Source organism: Notamacropus eugenii, chromosome 3, assembly GCF_028372415.1.
Source record: "Notamacropus eugenii isolate mMacEug1 chromosome 3, mMacEug1.pri_v2, whole genome shotgun sequence".
Lineage (NCBI taxonomy): Eukaryota > Metazoa > Chordata > Mammalia > Diprotodontia > Macropodidae > Notamacropus > Notamacropus eugenii.
The window spans coordinates 149,247,681-149,262,999 of NC_092874.1; the positions used below are offsets into that span (position 1 = coordinate 149,247,681).

At 40.1% G+C, this 15,319-nt stretch overlaps 1 pseudogene; it reads right to left on the reverse strand.

The window, feature by feature from the left end:
* Positions 1 to 312: 312 nt before the first annotated feature.
* Positions 313 to 10,633, reverse strand: LOC140533412 (alpha-soluble NSF attachment protein pseudogene; annotated as a pseudogene).
* Positions 10,634 to 15,319: the final 4,686 nt, after the last annotated feature.

Below are 15,319 nucleotides of genomic sequence, written 5' to 3' on the forward strand. Positions count from 1 at the left end.
GACTGTTTCTTAAACCTTGCTTACCCAAATAGCCTCTGTAGAAAGGGAACCCTCTCAGAAGGTAGGACAAGGGAGAGCCTTACCTTATCTGTCTGGGGACCCTTCAAAATCATTAAAAGAAAAGTTTCCAAGATGTTTGTTGTTTCTCTTAAGACCATAGATTTAGATGAGTATGGGACCGCCGGGATCATTAATCCAATCCCATCATTTTATAGATGAGGAAACTGATACCCAAACTGGTGAAGTGATTTATCCATTGTCACATAGCTTAAAAATATAAAATAAAATAAAAGGCAGAATCAGCATTGTGAATTCCTTTTGCTTTCCTAAGTTTATTTGTTACAGGATCGTTTTTTTAATGAGGAGGAGTGGGAGAGACTGGCATTAGTGATGTCCCACTAAAAGAAGACTATTGTAACATTTTAAAACACACCGAATAGATGGCATCTCAAAAAGAACATAGATAAACAGAATAGTTTTGAAAGTGACATATGGAATTTATTATATGCTTTAAAAATATCAAACTGTACGAAAAGGAAATTGGTGTCTTCATGTAGAATCCTCTTTTTGCTTGTGCTATATGGAAATGCTCTTTGGTATTTAAATTCAGAATTTGGAAATAAATAAATGAATAAAAATAACAAGTGGGAGAGCCAATGACTTTGAAAAGTCAGTCCTCTATTCTAAAACCATTGCCCTTTCTAGTATACAATGCTGTGTTCACAACATTTTTAAAGTTTTGGTTTTGTTCTTGTTTTGGGGATCCTAGGGTTTTTTAGGATCACAGATTTAGAGCTTAGAAGCCATCATGTCTACAGAGGACTAAAGTGTGACCCAGAGAGGCTCAGTGTCCTACCCAAGGTCACATGGACAGGAGTGACAGAATTCTTCCCTCCTAAAAAAATGAACTCAATTATTTCTTTTTTTTCATGCAAAAGTGTTTATTTTTGCTCTCCAGCCATCCTCCCGCTGCTTCACATGCACAGGAACCTTCTGAGCCCCCTCTCCCCAGCAGCAGGAGTGGGGCACGGGAGGGGAAGGGAAAAATCATCCTGGGCCAAAGGGCCAAAGCTGAGAGGTGGGGGGGCTTGGGGGAAAGGATGCATAGAAAGGGGTGGTCAGAGCCTGAGCAGCGGGATCCCCTGGGAGTGGGGCACCAAAGGGAAGCAGGGAACGCCCCCCCCCCCTTCCGTGGTGAGAGGCTGAAGTCCTGTCTGTGCAGCTGTGCTGGGCCATGGAGGGGGCGAGGCTCCTCGTGGGCCTCCCTCCCAATCTCTGGTTGTGGGGCTCACGCCTCCAAATGTGGGTCTCCCCCACACCTCCCTCCTCCCCACCCATCCTACAATCTGTTTAGCCCGGAAGAGGGAAGGTCAGGGGGTGGCCAACGATGGAGGTCAAAGGCCTTCTGGGGCTAGGGGCTAGAGAAGGTCCTCCTCATCCCCCTAGATGGTCTTCTTGATGCACAGGAGCATGGTGGTGAGCCACTGGTCCAGCCTGGAGATGGAATGGTATTCCTTTACCAGTTCGGTGTGGTCATCCACATTCTGTTCTTCATGGGTACCCAGAAGTTTTTTTATTAGCTTGCATTCTCGGGAATCAGAAAAAGCTGGAAACATTTCATCATACTTCTGTACGGCCAACTTAGCATTCAGCATGTCAATGCAGAAGTGACACGGGGCAGCCTTGAAGAAATAGTCCTTTGCACTGTATTTCAACAGGGGCGTTTGTCCCCACCTGCTTATAGATCTCTATGGCCTTCTGGTACTGCTCCAGCTGAGCGGCGTAGCCTGCCACCTTCAGCAGGCACTTGTTGGCAGAGCTGTTGGACTCTTCTCCCTTGTAATAATCTGCAGACTGCCCACAATGAGCTATGGGCTTCGCGAAGTCCACCAGCTCTGTCTCGAAGATCTCAGCAATGGAGATGTGGTGTTTGGCTGCGATCGGGAAGCGGCCCATGTCTGTGTAAATCTCAGTTGCTCTCATCCAACAGTTCATGACCTCTCGGGGGTCCGCTTTCCTGAAGGTGTTCCCCGCATCCACAGAACTGGTGGCAGCATCATGCTCGCTCTGCAGCGGGAGGTGTAGCTGGGCTGCCTGGCAGAACGCTTTTCCAGCAGCGCTCCAGCTCTGAGCCATCTTGAACATATTCGCTGCTCTTGAGTAGATTTCGCAGGCCTCCTCCATTCTGGATGAGAGCCTGGAGAGAAAGGACTGCGAGCTCTTGACCTTGAGCTCTGCCTCGTCCACAGTGCCAGAGCCTCTGCCTCCTTGCGGGAGTTGTCCATGGTGGGGAAGCGTCTCGGCAGGGCAGAGCCAGGAACCCACAACAGAGGAGGGCTAGGACGACGGACGACGGCTTCGATTATTTCTAATGTTCTACGCTGCTCCCTAAGGAGAAGAGGTCAGGGAAGAAGAGCAGTGTTCAACAGTTCTCTTGGAAATTTCTACCGATGTGACCCACCTTCATTCCTTTCCATTCTGTTGCTGCTGCCCTACCATCCCTTGCCTTCACAATTTCCATTCGTTCTCCTGCCTTGGGCCATAGTCAGGAATGGGTACAGACCACCCCCTCAAAACGTGGTAAAAGACAGGACAGAGATCATTTCCAAGTTAAGCAAAGCATAATCATTCGATAAACATCTGTAGACTGATTGCTCCATCAGTTCAGTCTGATCCCCTATTATTAGAAGGCAGAAATAAAGTAGAGCTCAGTAACTGGTTGCTGCCCCTCCCTCAGAACTATTGGTTAATCTGGGGGCCACCAAGCATTTACCTACATTCCCATGGAGCTACTATGAATCTATCAACAAGTAAGAACTAGTCTGAGAACGTTTTGTACACATTTGTATGGAGGATTTCAAAGAGCAACCTGTAATGTTTGGCCCATTTCCTATATAGTAGCTCCCAGGGTTAGAATGAAAAACACACCCTTAGCCTGTGTTGAAGTAAACTCAGAGAGTTTTCCCAGGGGCCTTAGTGATGACTTGCACTTTCCTAAGGAAAGGCGGAAGAAACACCTAAATGTTCTGCCTAAGGTCTTGCCACTTCTCTTTTTGTAATGGTACCCTTGTTTTAGTGGACGCTGGTTTGGACAATAGGGGCCATCCCAGGGAACAAATGCCCAGAGCACCCTTGGCAACTTCTAAGAACTCCAAGAGTGTTTTTAAAAATAACAAACTTCATCATGAGCTGCTTCTGACCATGTAGTGGTCCAGAGCTAAAAAGAACTTGGCATTTTAATATAATAAAGCAAATCCTCAATGATGCCTTGGGCCTCTCACCACCATGTGACATCAGTAGTAGAGTGGGATGCTACATCAGGTAAAAGAAGAGAAAGTTTTTAGCTGGTTCTCTCTTGTCTACAACTCTCCTATGGGTCAAGTAGTATATTCCATCTTGAGTTTCTGGATGATGGTGATGTTGGAGGAGGATAATACACTGTTCTCTTTCTCCAGACCCCTGACAACACGCCCACATGTAGTATGGACTCAACTAAGTGAGTTTGGTTTGGACACATGGCTTTCTTTTCCTCTTTATGCTTCCTTTGAACTGATGTAGTCTAACTTCTTAGAGGAAGAAACTGAGGTCCAGAGAGGTCAAATGACTTACTCAGATTGGTATATGAATAGAAGTTGTCAGATGTCTTACCCATCTTAGGATTTAAACCCAGATCCTTTCACTCAAACTAGGAATTAAACCCAGGTCCTTTGAGTCCAAATCCCAAATTCTTTCAGCGGTATCCAAGATGTCTATGTCGCTGAGCCACTGATAACAGTGACTAATCTAGCATAGTTTAGTACTTATTGAAGTATGGTAAGGGCTAGCCATAGCTAGAGTGACTCTAATATGAGGTTTTCTGTCCAAATCCTAATTTGACATTTACAATCAAGTTATAACTTCTCTGAAACTCATTTTTTAATCTATAAATGTAGTCAATAATCCTATACATAGTGTCTATTTACCTGTTTGCTGTGAGCATCATATGAGATTATGTCTGTTTTGCAAACTTTAAAGTGGTATTTAAATATTTATTATCATTATCCTTATTATTATAGAAATTCCATTATTGGCAGCCCAAGTAACTTTCTACATGCTTCCCCATCAATAAGCTAGACTTATGGCTTCAAAAAGAGTTTCCAGCAAGCTCAGTCATTCAGAAAATAACCATGAATCAAGTAAGCAAAGAATTTTCTGAGTAGTAAGGAAAATAACTAACATGAAATCACTTTATTTTGTAGAAGAATACTGCCACTTTTATTTAGCCTATGTATGTAAATGTATGTATGTATGCAAAATGTGTGTAAAATATAAATGCATGTAAAATTGAGCTTACTGAATGAATAAGTTAGTTATATTTTCCCCTAGAAGCTTTTGGTTCTTTGTTAGAAAGGACAGCAGATTGGAAGTAGCCACAAGGCAAAGGTGGAGTTACTGGGAGCTATCACAGTGCTAAGGGCCAATGACAGAGTAAACAATATGGTCTGGGGCCATTCAGTGTAGGGACAGATAGTCCTACAAAGCTTAATATTACCTGATTGCATCATTGTAATATAGCAGAGAAGAATTAATCTTCATAGTATTGATCCTGAGTTGTGAATATCTCTTCAGGGATATGAGGGAAGGATGTGAGATCCTGGGTAAATCACCATTTTTCTCTTTCCATTGCTCAACATTCACATACAGGTATTATTAGACCAAAATGAACTTCAAAGGAAATCTTGAGGGGGAAAATATAATAAAACATATAGCCCAAAGAGACTTGTGGCACTAAAATAAGGTAATCCCACTCATTTTGTTATAAAACCCAGGGAAAGGTGAGATTAAGATGTGATTTCATGTTATGTGTAGTTATATGTCTTTTTTTTAAATTACTAACTGCTAGAGATACTTTCTCTTCCTCCTCCCTACTTGGCTCCAGTAGACTGGTTGGTACAGTTCCCTTGATCCCTACCAAAATACACAACATTTACCCCAGTTTTCAGTACCCAAAAGATTGTTATGCCCTGAGAAATCCATAAAAGTTTCAATTCTGTTTTGTAAATGCAGTTCAATAGACAGGGAATCATGCACTAGCTTTTTAAAAAATTTATTATTTTTTATTCTAAATTTAACAAACATCAAATAAAATGAGCATTTTCACATGCATGGTAGAATGGGGGAAAAGACTGCACATTTTTAATATATGCTTAATTCAACATAAAATGTTTAAAGCTGATTTTGATTCTTTCTGATCTTCCTTATGAATTGTGCATTATTAAAAACAAACTTCAGTGACTCTACTTTTTCTTTTCTTTTTTCTTTCTTTTTTTGGCTATCCTGTCCCTGATTCTATTCCCCCCTTTCCCTTTCATCTATCTCTAAACTGAAAACAAAAAAAATAAAATAATATTCTTACAACAAAAATGCATACTTAAGCAAAATAAATTTCCATAGTGTCTATATCAAAAAATTTATGTCTCTATATTCTACATATTGAATTTATCACTCTCTGCCAGACAATAAGGAGCATGAGTCTTCACTGATCCCCTGGAATTATGATGTTTGCATAGTCTATAGAAAGATTTTCATTTTTAAAATATTATGATAAAGAGAACATTTGATGCTTAACTGGCCCAGGAACCAGAAGACCTGGATTTGAGATCCAGTTCTGTGACCTTGGGCAAGTAATTCAATCTCTCTGAGTTGCTCTTCTTTAAAATAGAAATGACATCTGCCCTGCCTCCTCAGAGGGGTTCTTTTGAGGATCCAAAGAGAAGATCTATATGAAACAACCCACTTCTCAGGGCAGAGATGGTAAATTCTTGGTACAGAACATTGTATGTGGGCCTAGAAACAGTTGTTTCCAGTTTGTTTTACTTGTTTTTCTTTATCATGGAAGAAGTTTCCAATGACATGGATTATACTGGGAAGTGACAACAGTATAAAAAAGATATCGATAAAACTTTTAAAATACTGGTGAAAGAGGTTAGTAAACTGCTAATCATGGAACAAATTAAAGGTGCTGCCTATTCATTCACCAAAAATTGCTGAGCACTTAACAGTTTCCTGTCTGGATCTTTAAGACCCTGAGTTGCCATGTCTAATCTTTCCTCCTCAACAAAATGAAGTTACTCCATACACTCTAAGTCAAATACAATTTAGGACCGTAAGCAGGAAGGGACTCTCAAAATATGCATAGGGGAACACAAATGGTGTGAGTCTCTTAGCAGGTTTGTGTGGGTCTGCAATTATGTTGTGTTCTTCCAGAGTCTTAACGCAGTTAACACGAATAAAGGAGCAGACAACTCTAATCTGTGACCTAGATTCAATCTAGAGCTGCATATCTGATTGTATTGGTCGGATTTATTTCCACATCTCTGAGATGTATGCCCTAGTGGAGGCAGTGGGGTGGAATACCATTTCTATGTGAGCACTGATCTAGGCAAACCCATTTTCCTTTATCTTAATTCTTACAAAGCATTTTTATCATCCCATGGAAAACACTTTCCCTTGATGTCATCTCATTCCCCTCTCTTCCATTTATAAGAGATTTGTAGATTTTGACTTAAAATGGAAGCTGAGCTTTTGAACTAAGTCCCTGATATTTTCCTACCTGTCTGTAGAAATAGGTTTCTGTTTCACTCCTTCACCCTCATCTTTGACAATGACATGGTGAGTACTCCACTCTTGGAAGCCCCTTGTGACTTCTCTGGTCTGCTGACTATGCTTTTACTCTCCTCTTGGTTTGGTTCTCATGTTGACAGATTCTACTCATTACAAAAGCCTGTTTGCTCTGCCCTCCACTGAGTATGGTCTCTGACTACAGCTTGTTGTCTAGTTATTAACCAATTGTGATTTGGTTTCCTGGGCCCTGGCATTCCACCTTGTGCCCATTTTCTGCCATCATCAACATAGATGACATGATGGCTAAAGTTTAGGGTCTTCTCATATATTTTCATGCCTTACCACTCATTAAGCTTCTGAAGAACAATTAAATCTTTCTACTTCCTCCAAAGCTCCCCACCATGCCCTGTACTACAAGATACGAACATACCAGTGCTATTATCTTCACATTAAAGAGTATGGTAAACTGAGGCATAAAGCTGGTGGATAAGTAGGAAGAAGTGGTCAGCCTTAATGACCCATCTTTATTTCTCATCTAGGCCCAACCCAATGTGATGCTTTGGTTGGAGGTGTGTTGATCTGACCCAGTTGAAGAAGCCTGTTCCTGAACCACTCCCAGCTTAATTTTCTTTGTTTGTCTATAATCATAGTCCCACACCCCTCACTGTCCTGACAGGTCAATAACACCTTCACCTTGGTTCCAGATAAAATCAGTGACTTAGCTAACTAAAAACAAGCTAAGAACAGAGAGGGAATCTCTGAATGGAGGAGTGCCAAGGACTATGGATATGGGGCAGTTGGGTAGCACAGTGGACAGAGAGATGGGCCTGGAGTCAGGAAGACCCAAGTTCATTGTTTCTTGCCACACATTCCCTGATCAACTAGGTTACTTTTTTTCTGCTCAGTCCTTGAGAGGAAATAAAATTCTGGATAATTATTCAAGTGTAATTGCTAGACTAAGGGTGAAATTGCTCTCCCAAGCAATTCTCCAGCACTCCAACCCTGTTACCCATATTTTTGTTCTATATCCTCCAGGTCCTAAACCTAGAAAACTTAAGCTAGTCTTTTTCTAGGCCTTTAGGGTCCCAAGATTTTCTTGCAAGCTCTTCCTCTTCAATATAACTTTTATTAGTTTTTTAATTGTTCATACTTCCATTTACACTCCAAAATGTTTTTTTAAACATCCTAGTAAACTTCTGATCCTTCTCCAAATGAGCATTAACCCCCACAAAAAAAAGCACATTTGCATTACACATACATGTCATAGCTCTTTTTATATATTTCTATATTATAATATGATATATTACATATGTGTATATACATATATATCAATAATATATAGTTCAACTAAAATTCATAAAAATTTGAGGAGGAACCTATTCATAGCCCCTTAGTTCTCCCCTAGAGTCTCCCTTCGCTTGAAGATCCCAGTAAGCCTTCTCTTCTATTCACTCAGAATAGATTATAATTTACCTTGAGCTAGTAGTCATCAAGTGAACATTCCTAAAGGTAACTAAATTCATTCTGGAAGTTGTATATAAGATTAGTATTAGAACCCAAGCTACATCTTGGAGAGACATAAAAGTTATTTTCTCTTTCAGGCTTTTCAATCTAACAGAGTTAGAGACAAATTCATTTTTACAAGAGAAGTACTATCTACCATCTGCACATTATCAATGCCTGAATCAGGGAAAAATCTGTCATTCACACCAATCTGCAGAAAAGTTGGCAACCTGGCACATTTCATTCCTCTGGAGGGCTTCATCAATAGTGATGGAGGTGAAAACATCCTGCTGAGAACATATTCATGGTTGGTGCCATTTGGTTAACTTGCTGTCTAAATCAAGAAATCAGCTTCCATTTTGGGGCTGAAATTTCCATGACTAGTATAGGTGGGAGGGAAGGGAAATGGGAAGGCATCCACTAAAGGAGTGCTTTTCATAAGACTCTTGGAAGTGCTTTGTAATCTTCCAGAGATGACTATAATTACATACTCAAAAATGATCATCAGATAGTCAGTCATACTAACATATAGCAGAACAAGAAATTGTAGCACAGAGAAGTCAGAGAGGAAACACAGGCTACCTAAAACTAGGCATGTATTAGTCAAAGCTACTTCCTACAAGCGTACATGGTAAATCAACCTAAAAGGAATTATTAGTGGAGGAGGGGGCAATTCTTCCGTGTAGAATTCTAGGCTTCAATTACAGACCACAAAGTCTCATTCTTCAGAATTTATTAGCTAGGCATTTAATACCTTGAAGGAGTCTGTCTTTCCCTAAGGGCCTTTATCAGTAATTGAATTTATTAGAGCTGGCTATAATTAAATATGTGTGTGACTGTATTCATGTGAATGCATATGCACATACAAATATGTATACATGTTTGCATGTACATGCATATATATTTCAATAACCTCCAATAAATATATACATGTGTCTGTGTGTGTGTTTCAGTAACCTTTAAGTTCATTAATTAACCGACATTCACCCTATCTCTATACTGTGATAAATGTCAAAGATATTTCAAAATCCTCCCCCTGTTCAGATAAGGAAACTGAGAAGCCCTAGAGTATATGACTGGCTGTGAGTCAAATGAAAATTCAGAGACAGATAAGCAACTTTTTGAGAAAACTTATCCTCCCCCAAGGCCTAGTCAATGTCAAAGGATAACAGAAAAAATTGCAGTTTTTCAATCCTTAGTTCTCTACATTTCCCTACTATTTTAAAAAATAAACTCATAGGTATGTACACATAGATATATGTATTCATTCACTGAATTATTTGTCTATTAATGTAATAAATATTTATTGTGCCCCTGCTATATGCAAAGTACTGTGTCATATGTTAGGGGAGATATAAAGATGAATAAGACATGGTCCCTGCCTCAAAAAGCTTAGACTTTATTTTCGGTGCTTATTATTATGAGATAATGAGTTTGGCATTCAAGGCTTTCTAACTCAATTCTAAGGAAGACGATATAACCTAACAGAAAAAAAGAATAGACTTGGAATTAAAAGAACTGCGTTCAGATCCTGTATCTGCCACTTTGTGTGTGTGTGTGTGTGTGTGTGTGTGTGTGTGTGTATAAATCATGGGCCTCAATTTACTTAGTTATAAAATGAACAGATTAGATTATATTATAGGGATCCTTCTAGTTCTAATGTATACATACACACACGTATACACATATATGCCATATATCATATATACATATATATGTCACATATCATATATATATATAGTATGCAATCTTATTTCTGTTCAGTTTCTAGCACTGCTCCTCTACATTAACTCTCCTTATTCCCTTCACTGTCTCCCAGATGTTACATACTGAATCACCTCTATTCTTTTGTTCATGCCAGTCATCTGCCTAGAATGATATTCCCATTCTTCTGTATCTATCCCCAAACTCCACCTATTCTTCAAGGCTTGGTCTCAATTCCACCTCACTGGTGAAGCTCTCTGAGATCACCTCAACACGTGAAGATCTGTCCTTAGTACTCCTGTATATTGTATGTACCATTCATTTGGCAATTGTTGGCTTATATTGCTCATTAGAGTTTATTTGTATATATCTTTTACTATAAATTATTTAAAGGCATGGCCAATATTTAATTTCTTCTCAGTGTACACATATCTAGCATAATGTCTTACATGTAGAAATTACAGAATGGTCATGGAGATTATTACTGATCAGTTGGTGAATGGTTAATCTATACACTGGGGGTAAAGAAACACTTTCTATCCTACGATAGACTCATGAGTTGTGGGTAGTTGAAAGTAAGAGGAGATAGAATACTTCAAGGCCTTAGATGTCATCCCTGGCAGGAATCAAGGTCATTTTTCCTAACTCTTTTGGAGCTATGACACCATATCATTTGTTTCCTTTTGAAATGTTTCCCCTCCAATTTCCTGAGCTTATATTCAGTTCAATGTTTGCCCCTATTTTATTTATGTTACTAGGAAGAGATAACTACCTTTCAAATGAACCACATCACATACAGGCCAAACTACTGGGGGGGAGAGGGGGAGTTGTTATTTCCCATTATTATTTATATAAACTACTAAAGTAAAAACTGGATAAGTAATATCACAAAATTATACTCTCCGGGAATTTTTTCACTACTTAGCCTAAGAATTAAGTTCCAGATCTCCATATTTGTCAGATTTTTATCCTAGCTCTTTCTGGTGGTGTTGATTCAGTTCTACCTCTGAGTTAGGGATCATATAGAACCACAGTTAGCATAATACTATGTGGTGAAATGAGCCAGTCTGATTATTGAGGGAGTGAGGATATGCTAATAATTCTATATACCCAGGAAATCTATGCTGTGGCAAATATTGCAACAATAAATAGATTTCAAGATGGGAGACAAGTAGCACCAGGGATTAAGGATCTTCAGTTAAGAGAAGGTAGGCAACGGCATCATTTGTGTCTATTAGATTAGCTCAGTCACAGTGGGGAGGTAGGGGGTGGGCTGCTTAGGAATTTAAGTCCCAAACTAAAGAGTAAGTCTGATGAGGCAGGGTATGAAGTCATGTAGGAAAGATGCAGAAATCCAATCTCAGAAGATCCTGGCGTGAGCCTGGGCTATGCAGTCATGTTCTAGAAGGAACAAGCAAAGATAGGGACTCGATATGGGATGACATTGGCATAGGGAATTCTTAGATGAAGAAATTCCCTCTTTCAAGGCAGTTTGGCAACTTCTCTGCAACTGAAGAATTTTAGATAATTGCCTAGGGCATGACAGGTTAGGTGGCTTGCTCCTGGTCACCCAGTCAGTATACATCAGATGAAGGACTTGAACCTTTGTTCTAATAGTGGTTGTCTATCCAATATGGAACACTCCCATCAACATCAAAAAGATACTGCTAGTAGAATTTGCTATGGGGATGAGTCAGAAGATGAAGAAATGAAATAAGGTTTGATAGGGGAGTAGCTCCTGAGGTTTGGAGAATGCAGAATTCCAGATAACGGCTGAAGGAGACATTAACAAGCAAGCATTTATTAAATGCCTCCTATGTGCCAGGCACTGGGCTGTTTGGAACACAAATTCAATTGAATAAACATTAAGTGCCTACTCTGTGCCAGGCACTGGGCTAAGCCATTTTACAGATGAGGAAACTGAGGTAGAGAAAGGTTAAGCGGACTTAGGGTCACATAGCTACTAAGTGTCTGAGGTAAGATTCAAACTCAGGTCTCAGGTACAGTGTTCTATCCATTACATACATTCTAGTTGCCTCTAGATGCTTTTATAGTATTTAGTAGCAAATTCTTTTAAAAACACTTAACAAGTTTGTATACTGGTATCAGGGTAAGATTAAAGAAGTCAAGATAATGGAAAATGCTATCTACATCCAGAGAAAGAACCATGAAGTCTAAATGCAGATCAAACGATACTATTTTCTCTCTTTTTTATCTTTTGCATGGTTCTTCCCTTTTGTTCTGATTTGATTGATTCTTTCAGGACTTGACTAATGTAGAAATATGTTTAACATGATCATACATATATAGCATATATCAGATTGCACACTGTCTTGGGGGGGAAAGGGAAAGAAGAAGGAAAAAATTTAGAATTCAAAATCTTATAAAAACAAATGCTGAAAACTAAAAATAAATTAATTTTTTTTAAAGTGGTAAAAAATAAAAAGACTAAAGGAGCAGAGTAAGGGGTAGGTGCCTAGTCCACCAGACATCTACATGGCACAATAGATAGAATGCTGGACCTAGAGTAAGGGAGATTTGAGTTCAAATAAAATTGACTAGCTGTATGACTGGGCAAGTCATTTAACCTCTGCCTGCCTCAGTTTCTTCAACTGAAAATGGAATAGTAATAGCACCTACCTCCCAGAGTTGTTATGAAAATCAAATGACATAATATTTCTAAAGTTCCTGATATATAGTAGGCACTTAATAAATGCTTATTCCCTTCACCTTTGTACCCCAACTTACCATCTCTATGATCTTACCCTTACAAGCAGAACTAGAGTAGAAAATTAAGAGGAAATCAGAGAGAAAAGAGAAAATGAAAGTCACAAGTCCATTGCACCGTGTTATTCCAGAACTGCTAGGGTTGGAAGCTCAATTCCATGTGGACAGTCTCCGGCGGGTAAAGGTGGGAACTTCTAAATCTTAGAGTTCTCACGAGACCCCCCAGGAAACGGCTGGGAATCGAGGTGAACCGAGCTATCTCGTGTATTTCCGCCTCCTCCCGTGAGAAACGTGATGGGAGAGAGCTCTCCCCGCCCTCGAGATTGTCCCGGATCTGGGCACACTATTGTTATCTAACAGCACGGTATTCAGATGCAAACTATGCTGCTGAAGAGTTTAAGTAGGATCAGGAAAGCCTGAAAGCTCTCTTGGGCGGAGGGGCGCGGAGCGGACAGGACAACAAGGCTCCGCTTTTCCTCTCTCCTCTCTCCCCTCCCCCTCTCTCCCCACTTATACTTCTACTTCCAATCTCTTATTGTAAGATCTTTGCCTCCTTGGGAGATTCTCTTTCCCTCCTAAGGAAGAATTCCCCTGCACTTGTAACTAGACCCTGAAATAAAGCTCAACCCTTGTTTGACTCTGGAACGTCCTTTCTCTCATACGAGCATCCGGTTTGGCCAACCGAAGACCTCGGGAGGTGAGGTAAGAAGACTCGGGTAGCCCTCAGGCCTCTAGGCCTGGCACAGAACTAAGACATTTAGGGAGGTTAGGGGAAGGGTTAGGATGTAAATCCAGGAACACCCTGATTGTTGCCCAGTTTGGCCCAGGAGACAGTAAGCATATCATACTCCTGCCATCACTGTCAGGGTATCTTTGTGTCTACTCATGGAATCTCTCAGCTCATGTAGCCCCCTACTTAGCCACTCCCTTCTTTCACTTTGCAGTTATCCAATTCCTATACCAGTGCCATTATCTAAGTAAACAGTGTATTGGAATGGATAAAAGGTGATTTTTTAAAAAACAGAAGCATTTTTTGCTAATGGCACAGATTTCACATTCCATTCACTTCCCAGACCCAACCTTTTCTTCCTCAACCCCTTTCTTTTCTCCTGGATATTCAGGGGCTTATTTTTAAGATTTACTGTCTGCCTATGAAAAAGAAACAGATACACACAGTTAACTCACAACTAGTTTGGAAAGTGATAAAAACATCACTGATTTTTCTGGTCACAAACTGCACTAAAAAATAGGATGCCAGGGTCCAAGGAAGTTGCTCTTCCAAATTTAGAAATTTTTTGCTCGTAAGTCTAGGTGTTTAAAACCTTCCACTGAATCAGGACACTGATAAAATGTCCTAGAGGCTAATGCCCACATGACACTCTCTGCTGCGCTCAATCTAACACAATAGCAGCAGGTGGACAGGTGTGAAACTGGGTGCTGTTGTGTCCCCACTCAAGCCCCTTCTCTTTGATCTTCAAAAATACAGCATCCTGCAATCTTCTCACCCCATAAGTCAAAGCCAACATTATATTGAAGAGACTTCTTGAACATAATTGTTTTGTCCCTCTGCTTTTCTTTGTAGCTGGAGGTACTGTCCCATGCTATTTGAGAAATAGTTGAGCAGAGACCTAATAACCACTTGTCAGAGATGGGATTGTAAAGTGAAGTCCAGAGACATTAATGACACACTCAAGGCCACATGAGTTCTGAGGAGCAGAAGTAGGATTTGAACCCAAATCAGCTGACTCTAATTTCTATATTCTTACTTCTGCATCACAGCCAATTCTATAGCTGCGCTTTTCTATCTTCTGACTTGGCCATTTTAGCATAGCCAGTTCTATTCCTGGCTTGAAGCATTCCAAAAGGGAGTAGTTGATTAAAATCCCCTCAGTTGATCACATGATGGCCAGACTTCTGGTCATGAGCCTCTCCAAACATAGCTAGAATGATTTTTTTTTTTTTTTTATGGATAACAGACATTAGGCCTGTGATTGAAGTTTTTCCAGGATGGAAGGACCTGCCAGGGCTTGTACTCACTCTGCTGCCTTGGCTTTTGAGAACTGATATTTACCTCCCTGCCAGGCTTTGTCACTGAAGTAGGACTTCAGTAGAGGAACCCAAAGGAGCTCAGGTGAATTTAATGTTTAATCTTGTCCATTTGAAGTTTCTGGCCTACATTGCCTATTTTCTTTAATATTATCTCTGCAGTATTCCAACTGCCACATCTTATAGGGCTTTTGTAGTTAGCTTTCCTATTCCCTTCCCCAATACTGATCTTGAAGCCAAATTTCCTTCCCAGATCTGCATACTAGCATTTCCTTAGAGAGAAGGGACAACACTGCCTCTGATGGAAATGATTCCTTCTCTAATACTTCCTTTCCTTGAACCCAATTCTCTCCTTCCTCCAGCAAAAAACTCCATCCTAGAAAGTATTTTAATCAACTCCTTCACTCAGTTGGAACAGGAGGGAAAAGCTCCACACACTTTCAGAAAAAAAGGTCTGAGGATTAAATAACTCAAATGCTTGTAAAAAGACCAAAAAAGACAGTGAAAACCTAGTGCCAGGGTAGGCAGACAAATGGGGGCTGGGATAGAAGGGGGTAGCCAATCCAAGCCACTCTCTTTTTGTACAACCAGTGAGCTAAGAATGCTTTTTGTATTGTTAAATACAATTAGATTTTAAAAAATCTAAAAACCAGTCTTAGCTTGTGTGAGGCATACGATTTGGCCCGCTGTCCATAGTTTATCACCCCACTCAAGCATAGACTGTCTTTGTCCCCAG